Source organism: Felis catus, chromosome B1 (genome assembly GCF_018350175.1).
Source record: "Felis catus isolate Fca126 chromosome B1, F.catus_Fca126_mat1.0, whole genome shotgun sequence".
Taxonomy (NCBI): Eukaryota; Metazoa; Chordata; class Mammalia; order Carnivora; family Felidae; genus Felis; species Felis catus.
In genome coordinates this window covers 60,472,714-60,497,640 of record NC_058371.1, presented here as the reverse complement: position 1 = coordinate 60,497,640, position 24,927 = coordinate 60,472,714, and the positions used below count along the sequence as shown (strand labels likewise).

General features: G+C 34.5%; 2 pseudogenes; both read left to right on the top strand.

The window, feature by feature from the left end:
- Window positions 1-19,612: 19,612 nt before the first annotated feature.
- Window positions 19,613-20,322, top strand: LOC101101636 (annotated as a pseudogene).
- Window positions 20,323-21,701: 1,379 nt separating this feature from the next.
- On the top strand, window positions 21,702-23,451 carry LOC101101381 (annotated as a pseudogene).
- Window positions 23,452-24,927: the final 1,476 nt, after the last annotated feature.

Here is a 24,927-nt window from a genome sequence, read left to right as displayed (position 1 = left end):
AAACACCATTTAGTAATGTCTTACCAAAGGTGAGAACAATGAGATCTGACGTGGTACACAAGTAATGTCTAATTTGCCCTCTGTGTGAATTTAATGTTTATTTAGTTATCGTGGCATAACAGTTATCCAAAGGGTAGTACACACAGTCTCAAATTACTTTAGTTATCTAAAAATACTTGAGAAAATTTCTATTTTTGTGTACTTCTATTCATTAAAATCCTAATTTTAACTCAAATATAAATGATCTTATACTTCATTTAAAATGAATGTGCTTTTCTATCAGTTTTTGCTTCTCCATAGCAGTAAAAAGAAGATAGAGATATCAAATCAAAATTTTAATCTTCTACCAAAAGAAACTAGAAAAAGGATGTCACACTAAACACATCACAAGCAAGATGAAAAACAGTAAGGTATGGAAATACATGAATATTGAAGAACAATAAAGATATTTACCAAACACAAAAGTTGGTTTTTTGAAGAAACTAACATAATTAGTATACTATTAGGTAGACAAACCAAGAAAAAAATAGAGAAGACTGAAATTTTAATATCAGAACTGAGAGAGAGAATAGTCCTACCAACCTTGTAGAAATAAAAAGAATTATAAGGAAATACCATCAACAATTTTAGTTATGTTAGGTAACAGAAAAAATAAATCCCTAGAAAAAACTACTAAAAAATTTCAAGAAACAATAAAAACTGTTTGGGACTTAATATGTAAAGAGATTTAATTTGTAATTAAGTAATTATCCATAACCAGATGACTTCACTGGTGAGTTCTAACAAGGATTTAAACAATTTCTTAAAGGAAAAAAAAGGAGGTATTAACAATTTTCAAATGGATTCTGTAAAACCAATATTACCCTGATGCCAACATCAGGTAAAGACATTACAAGAAATGAAAGTTACCTATCAATATCCCTTATAAATATAGATGCAGAAATTCTCAACAAATACAAATCAAATTAATAAGCATTTAAAAATCATTAAATAGCATATCCAAGTGGGACTTATCCCAGGAATGTAAAATTTGTTCAATTAATGAAAATTAATCAATTCAATATATCATAATAAAAAAGGACATACCACATGGTAATTGCAACACATTCAGAAAAAAAAAGAAATGACAAAACCCAATATCCTTGTATGCCAAAACAACCCAAGCTAGAATAGGAAGGAACTTCCTACACTTGTAAAGCCCATTTATAAAAAAGCAAACAACAATAACAAAAAGCTCAGTTAAAATTATGCTTAATGACTGAAAGACTTAAAAAATGAGAACTTTTCTCCTGAGATTATGAATAAGGTGAACTTTCTATTCTTGACACTTCCTTGTCCACTGTATAGCAAGGACATAAAAGACACCCAAGAATGGAAAGGAAGAAATAAACCTATCTCTATTTGCAAATGACATAATCTTTTATATAGAAAATCCTCAGGAACCCACCAAAGAAAAATTTATTAAAAATAATGAAAAGATTAGGGGTGCCTGGGTGACTCAGTCCGTTAAAGTGTCCGACTTTGACTCAGGTCATGATTTCATGGTCCATGGGTTCGAGCCCCACATCTGGCTCTGTGCTGACAGCTCAGAGCCTGGAGCCTGTTTCAGATTCTGTGTCTCCCTCTCTCTCTGCTCCTCCCCCGCTCACGCTCTGTCTGTCTCTCTCAAAAAATAAACATATAAAATTTAAAAATAAAAAATGAAAAGATTAGCAAAGTGCAAGATACAACATTAATATACAAAGATCAATTTTATTTCTTCATATTATCAATTAAAAATTTTTAAATGAAATTAAAATATTTGTAATAGCTTCTAAGAGAATAAAATAGGAATAAAGTTAGCAAAGGAAGTGCAGAACTTGCACACTGGAAATTACAAAATGTCACTGAAATTAATTACAGGTTGACTTAATTCCATTTTTTTTCCCGTTGGTAGATTTAATATTGATCTACAGTATCTATGCAATCCAAATTGATCTAAAGTTTCTATGTAATCCTTTTCACGTTTCTAGCTTCCCTTTGGGTATAAATTGAAAACCTAATCCTAAAATTCATATGGAAATCCAAGAGACCCAGAACAGCCAAAATAATCTTGGAAATGAAAAACAAAGTTAAAGAGCTCACACTTCCAATTTAAAAACTTACTTCAAATCTGCAATAATCAAGGTGTGTGGTAATATGTATTTTATATAACATATAGAGAGATCAATGGAATGCAGACCCCAAAGGCCAAACTTATATTCATGGTCAATTTTATAATAATAAAATTTTGGGGGCGCCTGGGTGGCTTGGTCGGTTAAGCGTCTGACTTCGGCTCAGGTCATGATCTCACGGTCTGTGGGTTCGAGCCCCGCGTCAGGCTCTGTGCTGACAGCTCGGAGCCTGGAGCCTGTTTCAGATTCTGTGTCTCCCTCTCTCTCTGCCCCTCCCCTGTTCCTGCTTTGTCTCTCTCTGTCTCAAAAATAAATAAACGTTTAAAAAATAATAATAAAATTTTTGACAAGAGTGTCAGGACAGTCCATAAAACAGATGGATATCAACAAATTATGCTTGGAAAACTGCTTATCCACATGCAACAAAGAAGAAGGAGGGGGAGAGAGAGAGAGAGGGAGGAGAAGTTGGCTGCCTAGCTCACATCATACACAAAAAGTAATTAACAATTAATTAAAAATAAAATGTAACAGCTAAAACTGTAACATTTTAGGAAAAAAATAGGAGTAAATCATCATGACCTTATATTTGACAGTTATATTTTAGATATAATTATAAAAATACAAGTGGAAAGGGAAATATTTGATTAACTAGGCTTTATTAAATTTAAAAACATTTGTGCTTCAAAGGAAATGATCAAGAAAATGAAAATACTACTTGCAGAATGGGAGAAAATGCTTGCAAATTGTGTGTCTGATAAGCATTTGGTATCTATAATATAAAGAACTTTTACAACTAACAATAAAAGACAACTCATAAAAAATATAGCCAAAGGGAATAAATAAATATTTGTTTAGTGAGGATATAGAAATTGCCAACAGGCACATGAAAAGATGCTCAAACAGTCATTAGGAATATGCCATCCAAAACCACAGTAAGATACCACTTTACACATAACTTGGATGGCTAATATAAAAAAGACAGACAATAATAAGTTTTGGCAAGGATGTGGGGAAATTCTGTCAGACGTTGCCAGTGAGAATACAAATTATGTAACCACTTTGGAAAATTCCTCAAAAAAGTTAAACATACTGCTACCATACAACCAGCAATTGTATTCCTGGTATATATCAAAGAGAAATAAAAAAAATTTTCACACAAAATCTTATAAATTACTATTATAACATTACTCATAATATCCTCAAAGTGAAAACAACTCAAAATATCTATCAATTGATCGATAGATAAACATAATGTTGCCCATCCATTTGATGAAATATTCAGTCATTAAAAACAAACAAAAACAAACAAAAAACAACCTATAATACAGGTTATAACATGGATGAACCTTGAAAGCACTCTGCTAAGTGAAAGCCAGACACAGAAAGCTACACATTGTATATTTTCATTTATATAAAATGTCCAGAAAACAAATCCAAACAGACAGAAAGTATATTAGTTGTTATTAAGAGTTTCGAAAGAAAGGAAGGAATGAAAAGTGACTCCTAATGTATGGGATTCCTTTCTTCTTTCCCTCCTTATTTCCCTCATTCCCTTCTTCCCTCCACAAACATTCTGTTAGCACTAGAATGCACCACTCACTCACTGTACAAAGTACTGAAAACATGGGGCGCCTGGGTGGCTCAGTCGGTTGAGCGTCTGGCTTTGGCTCAGGTCACGATCTCACAGTTCATGAGTTCGAGCTCCGCGTCAGGCTCTGTGCTGACAGCTCAGAGCCTGGAACCTGCTTCCTATTCTGTGCCTCCCTCTCTCACTGCTCCTCCCCCACTCGTGCTCTCTCTCTCAAAAATAAAAAAAAATAATAATAATAATAAAAAAAAAGATTCTTCAAAGTACTGAGAACACAATTACGAATAGTACATTTTCTCCAGGTACAAACAGCTTAGAGTCTAATGCAGGAGAAGTTTCTTTTAACCCTGATATCGGATATTTATTACAAGCTCCAGTCCCTTAGATTTAAATCAGCTGAAAACTAAACTGCTTAATAATCTTCTACTTCTTATACTAGCTATTTGTTTTGATATCTGCCTTCTCCACAGAGAATTCACCAATAGTTTTTTTAGCTTCTAGATTCTAATTTTGTTTTTATACCAACTCATTCAAAATTATTGAGCACCTCATATTATTTAGGCACTGGGATGGGCATTGGGTGAAGTGTGGTGGCCTGGAGGGGACATGCAAAATACAGGAGGTAAAAAGAGAAAGAGAAATACAGTTGACCCTTGTAAAACATGGGTTTGAACAGCACAAGTTCACTTATACACAGATTTACAGTTCTGTAAATGTATGTTCTCTTCCTTATGAATTTCTTAAAAACAATTTTCTCTAGTGCATATTAAGAATAAAGTAATATAATACATATAACATAAAACATGTGTGTTAGTCAACTGTTATTGGTAAGTCTTCCAGTCAAAACCAGGCTATTAGGTATGGAATAGGTAAAGTTTGGGGAGAGTCAAAAGTTATATGTGGATTTTGAAATGTATGAGGTCTTGGTACCCAGAATCCTTGCAGTGTTCAAAGGCCAAATGTATACTATAAAGAATTTATGGTTTGCATACAAATATCTCACCACAATGGAAAACATGCAATACTGTAAGAACTGTATTGATGAACATATAGCTCAAAAGCCAAGTTCCTCCTTAGATGCTAGATATTATTTTTCTATTACCTGATGTCTAGATTACCATTGGGAAAGATTATAATTAGCAAAAATATTCACTTACAGATATAACAAAATAATATTTATGCAAATCAAAGTAAAGAGTATTAAACTTTAGAATACAAAAAGGCAATATCTTAACTGTTATGATATCTTTCTTTTAATAAAATATGAGTAAAGGGGGTATGAGAATGGCATTATAAGAAAGAAAACAATAATTATCATTTCTGGTATTTTCAGTATTTAAGATAACTTATCACACGTGTTCTTTCAAGAACTAATTATAAACTGCAACAGTCATCACATTATCTAGGAATGTCAACCTAGTAAAAGGATAAATGTATTTATTCCCAAACACTGTTTTCCAATTTAAAAATACATAACACGTTTCTGTCCCTTCCAATATGAAGAAAATGCTTACAGACCTAAGCAATCTCTTTCCTAGAAGGTATTTTAATTAAGACTAAATCAATTTTATTAAGACAATTAGAATCACACTATTATTTTTATAAGTAGTTAAGAATTAATGTAAGTGACATTTCCTGCATAGTTTGGATAATGAGAAAATAAGTTCTGAAAATTTCTATAATGCAAAAATTAATCCCATTAAACAGAACATTAAAAATTATACAGAACCAAAATAACCCAGGTCATTAAAAGGTCCATTATTTTATAGAATTACATACTACAGTAAAAAACATAGAAGAAATTATTTTATAGTAAAAGTAGGAAATGTATAGTCAACATCTAAATGTGATTATTATATATAACAACTTCAATTTGGCAGTGCTAAATTTGTATGTATTTCTGGCACTTTTATCAATTTTTATTTTTTTTAATGTTTATTTTGAGAGGGATATGAGCAGAAAGAGAGAAGGAAAGAGAGGGAGGGGGGCACACACACACACACACACACACACACACAGAAAGAGAGAGAGACAATCCCAAGCAGGCTCCACACTCAACACAGAACCTGATGCAGGGCTCAATCTCACAACCATGAGATCATGGCCTGAGTAGAAATCAAGAGCCAGATTCTTAACCAAATGAGCCACCGGGGCACCCCTCTGGCACTTAAAAGAGTACTTCAAGTGAACAAAAAAAAGGTAACTCTTTCCCTAGTGTCCACATAAGTGAGGTCCAATCAACAAGCAGTATTTCCCTTTATTTCTTTCTCTCCTACCTAATTTTTTTTTTGAGGATTCTCTCTTGTTGAGCTAAACTATATCTAGCAATCTATTGGTAATATCTGAAATTGAGCTTATATGAAAAATCTAGATATAGTTATTTTCACTTCTCACTTCTATGTAAATAATCAAAAGAATATCGTTTTTTTTTTTTTAAAATTTCAATGTTTTTATTTATTTTTGAAGGAGAGAGAGAGAGACAGAGAATGAGTGGGGGAGGAGCAGAGAGAGAGGGAGACACAGAATTAGAAGCAGGCTCCAGGCTCTAAGCTGTCAGCACAGAGCCCGATGCGAGGCTCAAACCCACACACTGTGAGATCATGACCTGAGCCAAAGCCAGACACTCAACCAACTGAGCCACCCAGGTGCCCCAAGAATATAGTTTTAACAGAGACCACATTATCTACTTATAATGCACTGATTTATAAAAATCAGAAAATATAAATATTCAATAGGGGAAAAGAGGCCAAAGCATAAATACAAGTAACTAACAAAAATTATATGCAAGCTGGTAACACAAACATGAAATTAAGATACATTTAGTTCAAATTGTTCAATATTAAAAGTGGTAACGGTCTGGATTGGGAAGAAAACAAACAAACAAGCTTCTTCATATATTTACTGATAAAAGTGTAAATTGATACACTTTAGAGGGAATTTAACATTTATGCACCATTCATTTGAGCAATGTAGTCCAAGAACTTATCTGGAAGGAAAAAAGTGATAAAGATGGCTGAAGAACGTGCCAAAGGGGACCATTCCAATTGGCTCAAACTCCAGTTTGAACTCAAATGAAAAATAAGGGTTATAGATTTAGCTTCAATAGCAATCAAGCTATAATAGTGGCAGAAACTATTGAGTTAAACGAGAAATAAGATAATCTAAGAGCTTATTTTTAATTTTTTTTAATTTTTTTAACGTTTATTTATTTTTGAGACAGAGACAGAGCATGAACGGGGGAGGGTCAGAGAGAGTGGGAGATACAGAATCTGAAACAGGCTCCAGGGTCTGAGTGGTCAGCACAGAGTCCAATGCAGGGCTCGAACTCACGGACCGCGAGATCATGACCTGAGCCGAAGTCGGACGCTTAACCGACTGAGCCACCCAGGCACCCCAAGAGTTTATTTTTTAAATAAAATAGCACTAATACTTGAGAAATGTCTACCATGAATGACCAAACTGTAGGTGGTAAGTATGCAACATAAACTAAAAGGAATGGTCAAAGATCTGAAGAATGTGGGTCACGGAGATAAGACAGTGCTTTAGGAATTATAAACAATCAACCTTGTCAAAAAATTTTACTGAGAGGATCAAGTTAAGGCAAAGACTAAATGATGTCCTCCCCATTGGATTTATGACGTTAAGCTCATCAGGGAACTTAGTAAGAATTGGTTTGTTCAGCTACAACCAGTAAGAATATTTTTCATGAAGAATGTTCTGTTTGAATAACTTACTTCCCTTTTACACTAAACATAACTTCTCCCCCACCAATCAAGTTATTCCCAACTTAAGCCTTCTTAAATTAATTTAGAGTCATGGTGTGAGAGTCAACTACCACAGTTTGGAAAGGGCAAGAGAAGTTTCCTTATCACCCAAGTTTAGAGATAAGAGTAAGGTTGCCCAGCTAAAGTGGGATGTCAGTACCAAACTCCTGATCTGACCTACCCACTCCAGCCTATGTTACACCCACAGTCTCCCTATCCCCAATAATTAAAACCACTTTCAGTTCCTCAGGACGAAAGAGATAGAGTCATCTTTTACTTATCTGTTTCACATTCCACTTCCAATATGTCAGCAGAACTTGTGGACTCTACTTCCAATTGTAATGAGAATGCCATACCACTCCTTACTGTTACTATTCATTCCAAATGATTTTCTTCTTATATCTGAATTATTGTAATAACCTACAAATTTTTCACTCTATTTTCACCTTCCTTCTCCACATTCTGTTCTTAATACAAGAGCCAAATTGATCTCCATATATTTGAAATCAGTATATGTTAATCCTTGGCTTTGATGTCTCTAATGATGTCTGTTTTAACATAAAATAATATGTAAACTCCTTAGAAGAACCTTCAGTATTTCTCTAACCTCAATTTCTCCTCTCATCCAGCCATACTAATTGCCTTGTTGTTCATGGAGCATCCTATGCATGCTTCCTCAAAGCCTTTGCTAGTGATTTGCTTTTATCACTCAACACTTTCTTTTCATCTTTTCTTAAATATGCCCTTCTCAGTGAGACATTTTCTGAGTATTCTACTAACAATTGTTAATCCCAAATCCAGCTTTCCCTATGCCCCTTGCTTTCTTTCCAATAAAACATCATTATCCAATGTCCTATACTTTACTCACTGCCTATATACCTAGCATCTAGAATAGTATTACTGCATAGTAGTTGATCCATTAATATTTGATGACTTAATGAACTGAAATATCTGCTGAAATATTCACCATTATGTTTGATACTTTTTGCCTGTCTTTTCAGGCCCAGAATCACTTTTCCTTGTATGTGTTATTCTGGGAGGCAGAAATTATTCTGTCCTTTCTACTTACTGAAATTCCTGTATGACACCCAGAGGTCTATTACTCAGGTTCACTGTAAGCCATACCTTTGACAGAGTCTTGCAATTACTCCTATTTTTCTCTCTGGCCCTGAAAACTTATGTGACATTTGTTATTTCCACAGAACTTCAATAGAAAAATAGAGTGCAGAACATTTTTCTCCAGGACTCCTCAATGTTGTGTCTCCTTTGTCTCCTTGCCTACCTGCCCTCATCTTTTTGTCTTGTTTTTTTAAGTTATTTAAATTCCAGTTAGATAACATACAGTGTAATATTAGTTTCAGGGGTAGAATTTAGTGATTCATTACTTACAAACAACACCTGGTTACCTGCCCTCTTTTTGAGAGAAATATTTTCCAATTTCTTCCATATTTTGCAAGCAAACAAGCACTTATACCTGATCCTACATTTCCCATTTCCCTTATTTTTCTATGCCCCTACATAACAAAAAATATCAAAGGCAAAAATAAGCAAAGCCTAATTGCTACCTGTGCTTTTAGCTACAAATTACACTGCAAAATTTTGGTGAACTAAATTGGACTCTATGACCCAGCTAATAGACTTTTGGGGCTTCTTTTGCCCTGAACCCAAGATAAACTCTTAGGTGTCACTACTTATTAAGCAAAGGCCATCATAGTGTTTCTCCGATCAATGACAAAGGAAATGGAGTGACAGCCCATTTGACCCTTCTGCCTACAGTGGAATAGTGCATGTGGAATCTTGTCTTGGCTGACTTCTGGAAAAGAATAACTGGAAAGAACAAGCAGGAAGCTGAGTGGGGGGATAATGAGAGGGTGGCTAACAGATGGTCCTTTAAGTCACATTGAAGGCAAAAGAGAAGAGACACCCAGAAAACTGACTTAATTTCAAGTCACATTTCTTTTTTAATTTTTCTAATGTTTATTTATTTTTGAGAGAGAGAGAGAGAGAGAGACAGATTGCAATCAGGGGATGGGCAGAGAGAGGAAGACAAAGAATCCGAAGCAGGAACCAGGATCCATGCTCAAGCCACATTAAAAAAGGAGAAGGAGAAGGAGGAGAAGGAGGAGGAGGAGGAGGAGGAGGAGGAGGAGGAGGAGGAGGAGGAGGAGGAGGAGGAGGAGGAGAAGGAGAAGGAGGGGGAAGAAAGAAAGAAAGAAAGAAAGAAAGAAAGAAAGAAAGAAAGAAAGAAAGAAAGAAAGAAAGCAAGCCATTCATGTTTATAGAACTTTCAATGAAAAATGACCCCTCACCTTTGCCTAAACTTTCAAATGAGATAGATTTTATCTTACAATGTCTTCCCTCAATTACATTTCTTAGGGAATATTGATTTTGTGGTTTTTTTGCTTAGAAGTCAGAGGCATGAAATTATCCAGACTTTATGTACACTTTCTTTGCAATTAGAAATATTTCAATTACAAAAATGTATGTAACTTTTAGTACTTTTCCTTTTCTTTAGGTAAGTGTCTTTTATCTACCTGAAAAGCAGTTACCAAGACAATGATATGAGTATGATTAGATAGTTGGAAATAGATCTCAGTTAACACTGTTAATGGAGTGGGAAAGTGAGACAAGAAGAAGGAAACCAATAAAGAGCATGTTATTAAGCAATTTAGCAACTGTGGACAAAGGAGTACCCTGATTCCACTGGCGATTCTAAGAGACAGTGTAGAGAACCTTACTCAGAATTATTTCCATGAAAGGCAAGGGAGTGGGTATTTAAATGCCAAACTCTCATTCAGCACTGTAAGGAGGACTTCTTCTAGGGGCATGGACTCTAAGGCAACTTCAGTTGGCCTTTCTTGTGCTGAACCTACTCAGGTCATCGAGAAGAAGCCCTGCAGCAGAGATTCACAGGTGACTCCAGAAAATATCCGTGTTAAGGTGAGAGAGTTGAAGACACATGACAGATCACAAACAGCCACAGGTACATATGCCTGAAAGAATAGAATAGTAATTTTGTTTGGCTTTCTTTATTTCACACTTCTATAAATTTGCTTAGAGCTTTAGTCTTTACCTAATTTGTGATTTGTCAGTTTTTGAAAAACTTTACACATCTTCCGGCACCGTTTAGAATTACTACGGATTATTATTTTTTATTTTTACCTTTATTACAAAATCTGTTGGGAAGAGCTGGCTAAACAAACTTGAGGATTCCAGCTAGAAAGAAAGTGTATTCAAAGTTACCCATATAGGGGCACCTGGGTGGCTCAGTCAGTTAAGCGTCTGACTTCAGCTCAGGTCATGGTCTCACAGTTGGTGCGTTTGAGCGCCATGTCCCGTTCTGTGCTGACAGCTTGGAGCCTGGGGTCTGCTTTGGACTCTGTGTCTCCCTCTCTCTCTGCCCCTCCCCCACTCATGCTCTGTCTCTCTCTCTCAAAAAAATAAACATTAAAAAAATTTTTTAAACAAAGTTACCCATATGGGTTTTATAGATTTTTTTCTTCTACCATTAAGTTACTAGTGCCAACTCTCACTCGATACCACACTCTATCTTGGAGCAGACTGACTACAAAAAACAACCCAAGCATGCCACTCTATTCTCTAAGGAAACCATCTGTATAGGCTGTATTTCATTTATGTAAGTATTGCCATATGTTCTCACATATTGTATTTTCTAGTCTCCTACTGTGGACCTCTCACGAAAATTGATAGTCGGTTCTGGAGTTTTCACCATGTGAAATGGTTTGTAGGAAAATGCTAATGATATTTCCTTTCACCCATGTTATGAGTTTGATAGCTTAGATATGGGCTGACAACTTAATAAAATTATTTTATGTACTTAGATGGCTGGAAAATAGGACATATAATATTATTTCTGAATTTGAAAGAATTTAAGAACTAAAAACTTTCCCCATAAGATTTAAACAAGAGCACAAGGAAGAGATTATCAAGAAAAAAGTTCTACTCCAAGTATATTTTTCAAACAAGATTTTGACTGTATAAGGGATATTAACATATGCACTTATCCTCAAAGATGAAAAAAATTAAATAAATTTAAAAGATTAAGAAGACTTCTATGCCGGCATTTTATTTTATTATTTTTTTTAAATTTTTTTCAACGTTTATTTATTTTTGAGACAGAGAGAGACAGAGCATGAACAGGGGAGGGGCAGAGAGAGAGGGAGACACAGAATCGGAAGCAGGCTCCAGGCTCTGAGCCATCAGCCCAGAGCCTGATGCGGGGCTCGAACTCACAGACCGCGAGATCATGACCTGAGCCGAAGTGGGACGCTTAACCTACTGAGCCACCCAGGCGCCCCACTATGCCGGCATTTTAAATCAAATTTGTAGAGGAATAATTTAAGTTGTACCTAATGTGAGTGTACAATTCTATGAGTCATGATAAATTTATGGAGCCATATATTTTCCCTCCAAACAAGTTATAGAACATTATAACACAGAAAAATCTCTTGTGGCCATTGGAGTCAGTTTAGCATTTCTCATCAGCCTCTTTCCCCAGGAAACCACAGGTCTGATTTCTATTACTAGAAAGTATTTTGTTGATTTTTGACCTTCATATAAGAGAAAATGTTAATTTGTCTCTGTGTCTTCCTTATTTGGTCAGCGTAATGTTTTTGAGGTTTATCCCTGTAACTGTATCAATAATGTTTTCCTTTTATTCCCCCCCTGAGTTATACTCTATTGCATGAAAATGAATTTATTCCTTTATTTGGACATTTTCTGATTTTTGACTTGTCTAAATATAGTTATTATAATTATTCACCTACATGGCTATTGTGTGTCTTTTTTAAAGTTGTTGTTTTTTGTTTTTTGTTTTTTTTCTGTGACTAATTACCTCAGAGTAGAATTGCTGGGTCATATGGTGAACATTTTGAGAAACTACCAAACTCTTTCTTGACATGGTTTATTATTTTGCAATCCTACCACGCAAGGATGAGAGTTTTATCTAACCCACTTCTTCACTACTATTTGATATTATCAGTAATGTTAATTTTAGTCATTGTAATGGATATAAAATGGGAATTTATTTTGGTTTTATTTACATTTCCATGATTAATATGTTGAACATCCTTTTTGAATATTCATTGACCACTTGTATAAGAAAAAAAATCAAGATAAATATCATACAATTTCACCTATATGTGGAATTTAAGAAACAAAACAGGAAAATGTAGGGGAAGGGAAGGAAAAATAAGATAAAAACAGAGAGGGAGGCAAACCATAAGAGATTCTTAATACAGAGAACAAACTGAGGGTTACTGGAGGGATGCTGGCTGGGGGATGGGCTAAATGAGTGATGGGCATTAAGGAAGGCACTCGTCAGGATAGGCACTAGGTGTTATATGTAAGTGATGAATCATAAATTCTACCCCTGAAATCATTATTACACTATATGTTAACTAACTCGGGTTTAAATAAATTTTTTAAAAAAAGAAAACAATTTAAAAAAATTGACTTTTATTTCTGTTGACCTATCTGTAACATTGTAAAATTTTGTTTATCTATTTGTTGGTTTTTATTTTTAGATTACATACATGTTATACAAACCTTGTGTCATCTGCGGCTAAGGACAGTATTACCTATTACTTTCTACTCTTTCGGGCTTTTTTTTCCCCTCTCCCATTACGACCAGTAAATTCAGTAAAGTATGGAATAAAAGTCATGAGTTCAAGCTTCGCGCTGTTTCTAGACTTAGAAGAAAAATATTAAGTATTTCATGGTCTTGATATTAGCCTTATATTTGTAATAAATGGCTTTGTCAAGGTAAGGATGTTTTCTTCTATAGATAGTGTACTGAGAATATTTTTCAGAATGAATTTTGAATTTTTTCCATTTCTTTTTTTCATCTGTGTAATGATTATAGTATATATATATATTTTTTTTTCTTTTTCTTTTTTTTTTTTTTTGAATTTTGACTCATCTTTCTCCAGTAGTCTAAAAATGGCACCCCAGGGACACCTGAGTGGGCTCAGTTGGTTGAGCATCCTACTCTTGATTTTGACTCAAGTCATGATTCCAGGGTCAGGGCATGGAGCTGCATATTGGGTCCCATGCTGAGTGTGAGCCTGTTTAAGATTTTCTCTCTTTCTGACCCTGAACAGGCAAAGAAATCTTGAAAAAGAAAACCAAAGCAGCGGGCATCACAATCCTGAACCTCAAGCTATACTACAAAGCTGTAATCATCAAGACAGTATGGTACTGGCACAAGAACAGACACTCAGATCAATGGAACAGAATAGAGAACCCATAAATGGACCCACAAATGTATGGCCAACTAATCTTTGACAAAGCAGGAAAGAATATCTGATGGAATAAAGACAGTCTCTTCAGCAAGTGGTGCTGGGAAAACTGGATAGTGACATGCAGAAGAATGAACCTGGACCACTTTCTTACTCCATACACAAAAATAAACTCAAGATGGATGAAAGATCTAAATGTAAGACACAAAGCCATCAAAATCCTCGAGGAAAAATCAGGAAAAACCTCTTTGATCTTGGCTGCAGCAAATTCTTACTCAACACATCTCTGGAGGCAAGGGAAACAAGAGCAAAAATGAATTACTGGGACCTCATCAAAATAAAAAGCTTCTGCACAGCAAAGGAAACAATCAGCAAAACTAAAAGGCAACTGACAGAAAGGGAGTAGATATTTGCAAAGGACATATCAGATAAAGGGTTAATATCCAAAATCTATAAAGAACTTATCAATGTCAACACCCAAAAACCAAATCATCTAGTGAAGAAATGGGCAAAAGACATGAATAGACACTTCTCCAAAGAAGACATCCAGATGGCCAACCGACACATGAAAAATGCTCCACATCACTCATCATCGGGGAAGTACAAATCAAAACCACAATGAGATACCACCTTACACCTGTCAGAATGGCTAACATTAAGAACTCAGGCAAGAACGGATGTTGGCGAGGATGTGGACAAAGAGGGTCTCTTTTGCACTGTTGGTGGGAACGCAAGCTGGTGCAGCCACTCTGGAAAACAGTATGGAGGTTCCTCAAAAAACTAAAAATAGAACTATCCTACATCCCAGCAATTGCACTACTGGGCATTTTTCCAAGGGATACAGGTGTGCTTTTTCGAAGGGACACATGCACCCCCATGTTTATAGCAACACTATCAACAATAGCCGAAGTATGGAAAGAGCCCAAATGTCCATTGATGGATGAATGGATAAAGAAGAGGTGGTATATATATATATATATATATATATATATATATATATATATATATATACATACACACACACACACACACACACACAATGGAATATTACTCAGCAATCAAAAAGAATGAAATCTTGCTATTTGCAACTACGTGGCTGGAATTGGAGGGTATTATGCTAAGTGAAATTAGTCAGCAAAAGACAAAAATCATATGACTTCACTCATATGACGACTTTAAGAGACAAAAGAGATGAACATAAGAGAAAGGAAGCAAAAATAATCTAAAAACAGGGAGGGGGACAAAACATAAGAGACTCTTAAATATGGAGAACAAACAGAAGGTTACTCAAGGGGTTGTAGAAGTGGGGATGGAATAAATGGGTAAGGGGCATTAAGGAATCTCCTGAGATCATTGTTGCACCATATGCTAACTAATTTGGATGTAAATTTAAAAATAAATTAAATTAAAAAAAAAGATTCTCTCTCTTTCTCTCTACCCCTCTACACCTCTACCCCTGTTGTGCTCTCTCTAAAAAAATAATAAGTAAATACATAACCATATAAATAAGTAAATAATAAAAATGAAGATGGCACTCTGCTATATTCTAGCTTGCCTGTTTTCTGAAGAAACATCTGCTGCAATTATCTTTTTTTTTTCCTTCTCTACTATGTTCTTTTTTCTGGCTGCCTACAAGACTGTTTATTTTTGCTATTCTAAAGACTGATGAGGATATCTAGGTGTACTTACTGATTTATCCAATTAGGAATTCTTTGATATTTTTGGATGTATAATTTGACATCTTTTATAATATTAGTTTTTTTCAATTAAAAGCAAAAATATATAGACAGTGATTGAAGACTATTATTTTTCATTGTGACTGCACAGTTTATCAATGTTCTAGAGATGGGCTGATTATGAATGGTATTAGTATTATATGCAACACTTTTTCAATTATAAAAGTAAAAATCATGCTATCTGATAAATATCATAACATTACTTTCTACCAAAAATTTCTTTCCAGTCTGGATGCTCGTTCCTTCTTTTCTTCTTTTCTTTCCTTTTCTTTTTTCTTTCCTTTTCTTTTTCCTTTCCTTTTCTTCTTTCTTTCTTTCTTTCTTTCTTTCTTTCTTTCTTTCTTTCTTTCATTGCTGTGGGTAAGATTTCTAATACTAATTGAATTAAAGTGTCAAGAGTGGACCTCCTTGTCTTATGCCTGTTCTAACAGGAAAAACTTTGAGCTTTTCATCATTGAGTGTGTTCTACTTTTTCCATCAATCAACTGGATGTAATTAATATCTATCAACTTCTTCATCCAACAAGAGCAGAATAAACATTCTCCTCAAGCTCACATGGCACATTCGGTGATATGAACCATATTCTAGACCACAAAACATAACTTAGAAAATTCAAAAGAATGAAAGTATATATTGTTTCTTTTCAAACCACATTAGAATTAAAATATAAGTCAATAACAGAACCTAAATGAAAATTAAAATATAACGTCTCAAAATTTATGGCAGGTAGTGAATGCATATTTTAGAAAAGAAGATAGATATAAAATTATTCATCTGAACTTGTATCTTGGAAAATAAATGAGAAAAATTAATCAAAAATAAGGATAATAAAAGAAATAAGCTAGAGTTGAAATTAATGAAATCGAAGAATGAAAATCAATAGAGAATAAAGCTAAAGGCTAACTAGGAAAAAAGAGAGATGAAACAAGTTGACAATATCAGAATTTAAAGAAATGACATCATTGCAGATCACATTGACATTAAAAAGATAATGAAGAAATTTGGGGTGCCTATGTGGCTCAGTAAGTTAAACATCTGACTTTATCTCAGGCCATGATCTCACAGGTTCATGGGTTTGAGGCATATGTTGGGCTCTGTGCTGACAGCTCAGAGCCTGGAGCCTACTTTGGATTCTGTGTCTCCCTCTCTCTCTCTCTGCCCTTGCCTGCTTGTGCTCTGAGCAGATAATGAAGATATATGAAGATAATTAAGAAATAATATAATCAATTCTATGCTAATAACTTTTATAAACTACTTGAAATGAATCAATTCCTTAAAAGACACATTCTGCCAAAATTCACACAAGAAGATATAGATACTAGAATTATATTTAATAAATGAATCAGTATTTTTTTTTTGAGAGAGAGAGAGAGAGCATGTGAGTAGGGGAGGGGCAGAGGGAGAGACAGAATCCCAAGCAGGCTTCATGCTAAGCCTGGACCCTGACACAGGACTTGATCTCATGACCTCGAGATCATGACCTGAGCCAAAATCAAGGGCTGGTCACTTAATCGACTGAGCCACCCAGGTGCTCCTAAAAAGTGGAATCAACAATTAATAACCTTCAAAAACAGAAAGCACCAGGTCCAGATGGGTTCACTGATGAATATTACCAAATACTCAAAGAAGAAATACCCATTTTCTATAATCTCTTCAAGAAGACAGAATCAAAGGAAATAGTTAATAACTAATTCTAATTTACTTAATACTTAATAACTAATTCTACAATGCCAGCATTACTTTAATAACAAAACTAGACTAAGATGTTACAACAAAATCAAAGACATTTATCTCTGATGAATATAAATGTATATTCTCAAAAAAATTTAACAAATTAAATCCAATGATGTATAAAAAATTATATACCATGACCAAGTGAGATTTATTTCAAATTATGCAAGGCTGATTCAAATTAAAAAAATCAAATAATTTAAATTAAGTACATAAATTAATACATTATATTAATTAATAAATTAATTTATATTAATATATAAAGAAGAAAATCATATGATCATAGCTATAGATAACAGAAAAAGCATTTGACATAATCCCACACCCATTTATAATAAGTATTCTCAGCACACTAGATATAGAAGGGGAATATCCTTAACTTGATAAAAATATCTACAAAACATCTAAAGCCATCATACTAAGAGATACACAGGTTGGAAAGGAAGAAATGAAACTAATTTATTCACAGGTATATAATCATCCATGTAGAAAATCTGAGAGAATTGACTATATATATATGTATATATATGTATATATATATACATATATATATATATATATATATAATCAATGTGTGTATATACACACATACATACATACTGGAACTAACAAGTGATAATAGCAAGTTTTCAAGGTATAAGGTTAACATATAAAAACTACCACTTTCCTATATACTAGCATCAATCAAGTAAAATTTAAAATTAAAAATTTTACAGTGCCATTTACATTAGCACCCCAAAAATGAAATACTTAGTTATAACTCTAAAAAGAAAAGTTTAAGATTTATATGAGGAAAACTACAAAACTGAAGAAAAAAATTAAAGAAGAACAAAATAAATGGAGACATATTACATGGTCGTGGATAGAAAGACTTGATATTGCCAAAATGTTGACTGTTTACAACTTGATCTCTAGTTTTATCAAAGTTCTAATCAAAATCCCAGCAAGTTTTTGTGGTCATCAGCAAACTGATTTTAAAGTTCTTATGGAGAGGCAAAATACCCAAAATAAGCAACCTATTATTAAAGTAGAAGAACAAAGTTTAAGAGTTAACACTACTTGACTTGAAGACATACTATAGAGCTTCAGTAATCAAGACAGTGTGGTATTGGTGCAAGAATCAGAAAATGAATTGATGGAACAGAATAGAGAGCCCAAAATTAACCCATGCAAATGTAGTCAACTAAACTTTGACAAAAGAGTAAATGTCATACAATGGAACAAAAAATGTCTTCAACAAAACGTGTTGGAACACATTTCACCCCATGAAAAAAAAAATCTAGACACAGATCTTATACACTTCGTAAAAACTACCAAAAAAAGGATCAAAGACCTAAATATAATATTCAAAACCATGTAGCTTCTATAAGCTAACATTGGAGAAAATGTGAATGACAGTGGGTATCAAAGACTTTCAAATGACCAGAAAACACTTAAAAAATGGCAATAAATAAATCTCTATCAATAACTACTTTAGAAGTAAATGAACTAAATACTCCTAAAGGAAAGAAAGGAAGGGAAAAAAGGAAGGGAAGAAAGGAAGGAAAGAAAGGAAGGAAGGGAATAAAGGAAGGGAAGAAAGGAAGGAAGGAAAGGAAAAGAAAGAAAGAAAAGAAAGAAAGAAAGAAAGAAAGAAAGAAAGAAAGAAAGAAAGAAAGAAAGAAAGAAAGAAAGAAAAAGAAATAGGGGTGCTGGTGACTCGGTTAAGCATCTGACTGTTGATTTTGGCTCAGGTCATGATCTCATGGTTGTGGGATAGAACTCCACATCAGGCTCTGCACAGACAGCACAAAGCTTGCTTGGGATTCTGTCTCTCACTCTTTCTGCCCCTCCCCTGTTCATGCTCCCCCCTCTCTTTTTTCTCAAAGCAAATAAGTAAACCTTAAAAAAAAATACAAGAAGGAGGGAAGGGGAAGGGGAAAGGGAAGGGGGGGAAGGAAGGAAGGAAGGAAGGAAGGAAGGAAGGAAGGAAGGAAGGAAGGAAGGAAAGATGGATGCACATAGTGTGGCAGAATGGATAAAAAACAAGACCCATCTATATGCTGCTTATAAGAAACTCACTTTAGATCTAAAGATACACACAGATAGAATGTGAAGTGATTGAAAAATACATTACACACAAATTTAAAACAAGAGAAAGTTGAGATAGCAATACTTATGCAAGACAAAATAGATTTTAAAACAAATTTTAATGAGATAAAAAAGGACATTACATAATAATAAAAGGACCGGTCCAAAAAAATATGTTTAACACTTGTAAATATTCATGCACGTAACATACGAGAGCCTAAATATATAAAACAAATATTAATAGATACAAAGGTAGACACTGACAGTAATAAAACAACAGCATAAGACTTTAACACTGGGGATCAGGAATATGGCTGTGTGGTCAGTGTGAGCAATCCAGCCACTGGTGCAGTGCCTTCCGGCCTTCAGTGCTGTGTTGGAAGGCAGGGGATCGCTGCATCCTTTCAGTACTGCCACTCAGAGAACTGCCGAAGAGGACTGCGTTCTGAGGACCCTCCTGATGCACTTGGACCCTCTCTTGCAGAACGAGCCTTAAACCTTAAAGCTGTGAAACGGGAGAAGGAAGTCCAGGACTTAACAATGAGATACCAGAGAGCTGTGGCTGATGATGAAAACATAAGGTGGCAAACCCACATATATGTAGAAGATGCCAAGATATTGGAATCCAGAGTTTCTGTACGGACTTGGTAGAGGTGGCAGACGTTTTGGAAAGGACTGCAGAGTACATTTCTGAAGAAACAGAGCCCGGGGACCAGAAGCTTACACTGGAGAATATCTTCCAAGAGTTATCACTTTTAGAAGTAAAGCTAAAGAGTGTTTGCCAAACATGGCCTGGAGAAGATGACATCCATGGATGACAAACATGACCCTCATGAGTATGAACTCATCTGTCATGTGCCCACTGGCATTGGGGTACAGCCTGGCACAGTGGCATTAGCAAGACAAGATGGCTATAAGCTTCATGGCCACACCATTAGCAGTGGAGTCTCAGAAAAGACTATGAATGGGCCAGGAGGAACTGAATGTTCTCCTAGAGTGCAGTCACCTGTGGTTCCTTGATTTATTAAACTAAGTTTGCATTTGGAAAAAAGGAAGGAGAAGAAGAAAGGAGAAAGAGAAGGAGAAGAATAAAGGAGAAGGAGAAGAAGAAGAAGAAGAAGAAGAAGAAGAAGAAGAAGAAGAAGAAGAAGAAAGAGGAGGAGGAGGAGGAGACTTTAATATTCCACTTACATCAAAGGGTAAACTATACAGATAGAAAATGGAAACATTGACCTTAACATTAGACCTAATCAACTTAGGAGATTTAACAGCACATTTATCAAAAACCAGAAGATTATACGTTCTTCTCAAGTACACATGAAAATTCTCCAGGATAGATCATTTGTTAGGTCAGAAAACAAGTGTCAATAAATTTAAGAAAACTGAAATCATATAAAGTATCTTTACTCAGCACAATGATATGAAACTAGAAGCCAATTTCAAGAAATCTGGAAAACAACAACAACAACAACAACAACAACAACAACAACAACGAGAAAACACAAGTCTAAACAACATGCTACTAAATAACCACTGGGTCAATGAAGAAATCAAAGAGGAAATCTAAGAATACCTTAAGACAAATGAAAATGAAAACAACACTTGAAAAACTGAGAGATGAAGTGAAAGTCATTCTAAGGGGAAAATATACAGCAATACAGGCTAACTTTAAAAAACAAATCTCAAAGACACAATCCAACCTTACACCTATAGGAAGTAGAAAAAGAAAAAGGAAAAAAGGAAGGAAATAATAAAGATTAGAGTAAAAGTAAATGAACTAGAGACTAAAAATCAATAGAAAAGATCAATAAAACTAAGAAATGGTTGTTTGAAAAGATAAACAAAATTGATAAACCTTTAGCAAGACTCATCGAGAAAAAAAGGGAGGGACCAAATAAAATCAAAAGTTAAGAGAAGCTACAACCAACCCCACAGAAAAACAGAGACTACCATGAAAAACTACACACCAACAAATTGGACAACCTAGGAGAAAATGACAGATTTCTAAAAACATACAATCTTCCCAAATTGAACCAGGAAGAACCAGAAAAATTGAACAGGCCAATTATTAGTAATGAAATTGAATTAGCAATCAAAAACTTCCCAATAAACAAAAGTCCAGTAACAGACAACTTCACAAGCGAATTCTCCCAAACATTTAGTTACTTATTTTTATCAAACTATTTCAAAAAATAGAAGAGGAAGAAATGATTCCAAGTTCATTCTACCAAGCCAACTATACTTTGATATCTAACCTAGAAAAAAGAAAATTACAGGCCAATATCACTCAAGAATATAGTTTTTAAAATAGTCAACAAAATATTAGCAGGTCAAATTCAATAATACACACAAAAAATCATACACCATGATTAACTGGGATTTATTCAAGTGATGCCAAGATGGTTCAACATCTTGAAATCAACATGGCATATCACGTTAACAAAAAAAAAAGAATAAAAATTACATTATCATCTCAAAAAATGTAGAAAAAAGCATTTGACAAAATCAACCTTCACTGAAAAACTACAAGTAATAAGTGAACTCAGTAAAGTTGTATGGTATAACATCAATATATAAAAATGCGTTGGATTTGAATACACTAATAATGAAGTAGCAGAAAGAAAAATTAAGAAAATAATTCCATTTACAATTGCACCAAAAAGGATACCTAGGAATACATTTAACCCCAAAGGTAAAAGACCTGTACTCTGTAAACTATAAAACATTGATGAAAGAAAATGAATATGACACAAATACTCCATGCTTATGGATTTGAAGAATTATTACTGTGAAAAATGTCCATACTACCCAGACCAATCTACAGATTGAATGCAATCCTTATCAAAATACAAACAGCATTTTTCACAAAACTAGAAAAAATAATATTAAAATTTGTATGGAACCACAAAAGACCTTGAATAGACAAAGCAATCTTTAGAAAGAAGAACAAAACTGTAGGTATCACAATTCCAGGTTTCAAGACATACTACAAAGCTGTAGTCGTCAAAACAGCATACTACTGGCACAAAAACAGACATATAGATAATGGAATAGAATAGAGAGCCTGGATAATAAACCTGCATTTATATGGTCAATTAATCTCTGACAAAGAAGGCGAGAATATACAATGGAGAAAAGACTCTTCGATACATGGTGCTGGGGACATTCTCATGAAACAGGACTACTTTCTAACCCCATATACAAAAATAAATTCAAAATCTATTAAAGACCCAAACATAAGACCTAAAACCAGAAAAATCCTAAAAGAGAACACAGGCAATAATTTCTCTGACATCATTCATAGCACTATTTTTCTAGATAGGTCTCCTGAGGGAAGGGAAATAAAAGCAAAAATAAACAACTAAAGCTTTTGCCCAGCAAAGGAAACCATCAACAAAACAAAAAGACAACTTACTGAGTGGGAAAAGATATTTGCAAATGATATGGGGATTAATATCCAAATTACATGAAGAACTGATATACAACTTAACATCAAAAACACTAAAACATCCCATTAAAAACAATGGACAGAGGACCTGAATAGACTTTTTTCACAGGAGACATCCAGATGGCCAACAGGCACATGAAAAGATGCTCAAAATCGCTGTCATCAGGGAAATGCAAATTTAAGCCACAATGAGATTTCACCTCACACCTGTTAGAAAGGCTAAAATTGGCAGTTTGAATCCGGGTCCAATGAAAAAGTAGGCTGTGGGGTCTTGGTTTTCTAATTCTTTTTCTGCCTTGCTTGTTTAAGCCTCAGCAGAATTCAAAGGTTGGCAGTAAGGCTGGGAAGGACTCTGGAAAGGCCAAGACATAGGGACATAGCCAGCAGAGAGCTGGCTTGAAGTTGCCAGTGGGCAATATTCAGTGAAACCTAAGATAACCAGTCGTGGACGTGTGGGCGTGACTGTCGCTGTGCACAGTGCAGCCATCGTGGAGTACCTCACCACAGAAGTACTTGAATTGGCAGGAAATGCATCCAAACATTTGAAGGTAAAGCTTGTTACCCTTCCTCATTTACAACTTGCTATTCGTGGAGGTGAAGAATTGGATTCTCTCATCAAAGCTACAATTGCTGGTGGTAGTGTCAATCCACACATAAACAAATCTCTAACTGGGAAGAAAGGACAGTCAAAGACTGTTTAAAGGATCCCGGATTCCTTATTATCTCAGGACTCTAAATACTCTTAACAGCTATCCAGTGTTGGTGATTCCAGGGGACTGTATCTCTGTGAAGAACACAACACTGCCTTTTTGTAATTCTATTTGAGCAACTTGGAAGTTTAATTAGCTTTCCAACCAATCAAATTTCTGCATTTGAGTCTTAACCATATTTCAGCATTACTGTGGCTTCAAAGAAGCTATAGACTCTGAAGTAGTGGATTTTGATTGAATTGACTTTACAAAGCAAAACAAAACAAAACAAACCTGTATGGTTTTTAATTGTGATGCAGAAGTTATAGTAACAAACATTTGGTTCTGTACATTGTTTCCACTCCAGTGGAAAAGCTCATATCCGTAAAGGTCATATCCCACCCCCGTCCTGCAAAAAAAGAATGGCTAAAATCAAAAAGACAAGAAACAAGTATTGATGAGAATGTGGAAAAAAGGAAACCTCATTCACTGTTGGTGGAAATGTAAATTGGAAGAGCCACTTTGGAAAACAGCATGGGCACTCCTCAAAAAATTAGAAATACCATGTGATCCTTCCTAAGTTTGCTGTCTCTTTCTCCTAAGTTTACTGTGAACCTAAAATTGCTTTAAAAATAGTAAAAAGTGAAGCAATCTACCTGGCTTATAAACCTATGACTGGGCGAAAAACAAAATTGTATTGTTAAAAAATATTATGTATTTCCTCTTGTTTTCTATTTACCTCATTTTCTTTTTGTGACTGCCACCAGCAGAATTAATTTCTTCATAATGAATGTGTAAACTTTGCCTGACTGTAAGGTAGGTATCAAGTTCTCACGGTCATTTAATCTCTGTAACCACACAGCAGGCAAAATGGAGAATCCAGAAAAACTAGGAACTTAAACAGATACTAATTTTACTTACGATGACAAAATTGTCCTTTGAGCAAATAAATGGTTTAGCAAGAAGTCCTCACCATCATACACATGTTATCCCTATGACATTAGAGTGAGTCTGTTGCATCTCAAGTCCACATGTTTTACTGGTGTACTGAGGCTATATATAACTGAAAGAATGTTAGCAGTAAAAACTCAACTTATTCTGAAATTTATGAGAGGGCAATAAATAGAATTATACGGTGATCTCTTCTAGCAGTAAATTGTAGTTTACTCATTACATGTGCGTCTTTGCACCAAGATAGTAATGTATTTCCTTATCATTTTTTAAGAAATAAATCTATGAAAGTTTTACAGCCAAATCTCATGAGCCATGATTAGTTTCCCATCATTCCTGATTTTCTTCTTCACTTAGTTCCTGATATATAATGCCATATTTATAGGTAGATAAATTTCATGCTTAAATAATCAAATTTCATAATAGCCTATTAGATGTAATTCTTCATATTTTTATATTTTATTTTGTGGATGCATTTTCTTCTTTCTTTTTTCTCTTTAGTGTCACTTCTTTAATGTCAGATGTATAAAACTATGA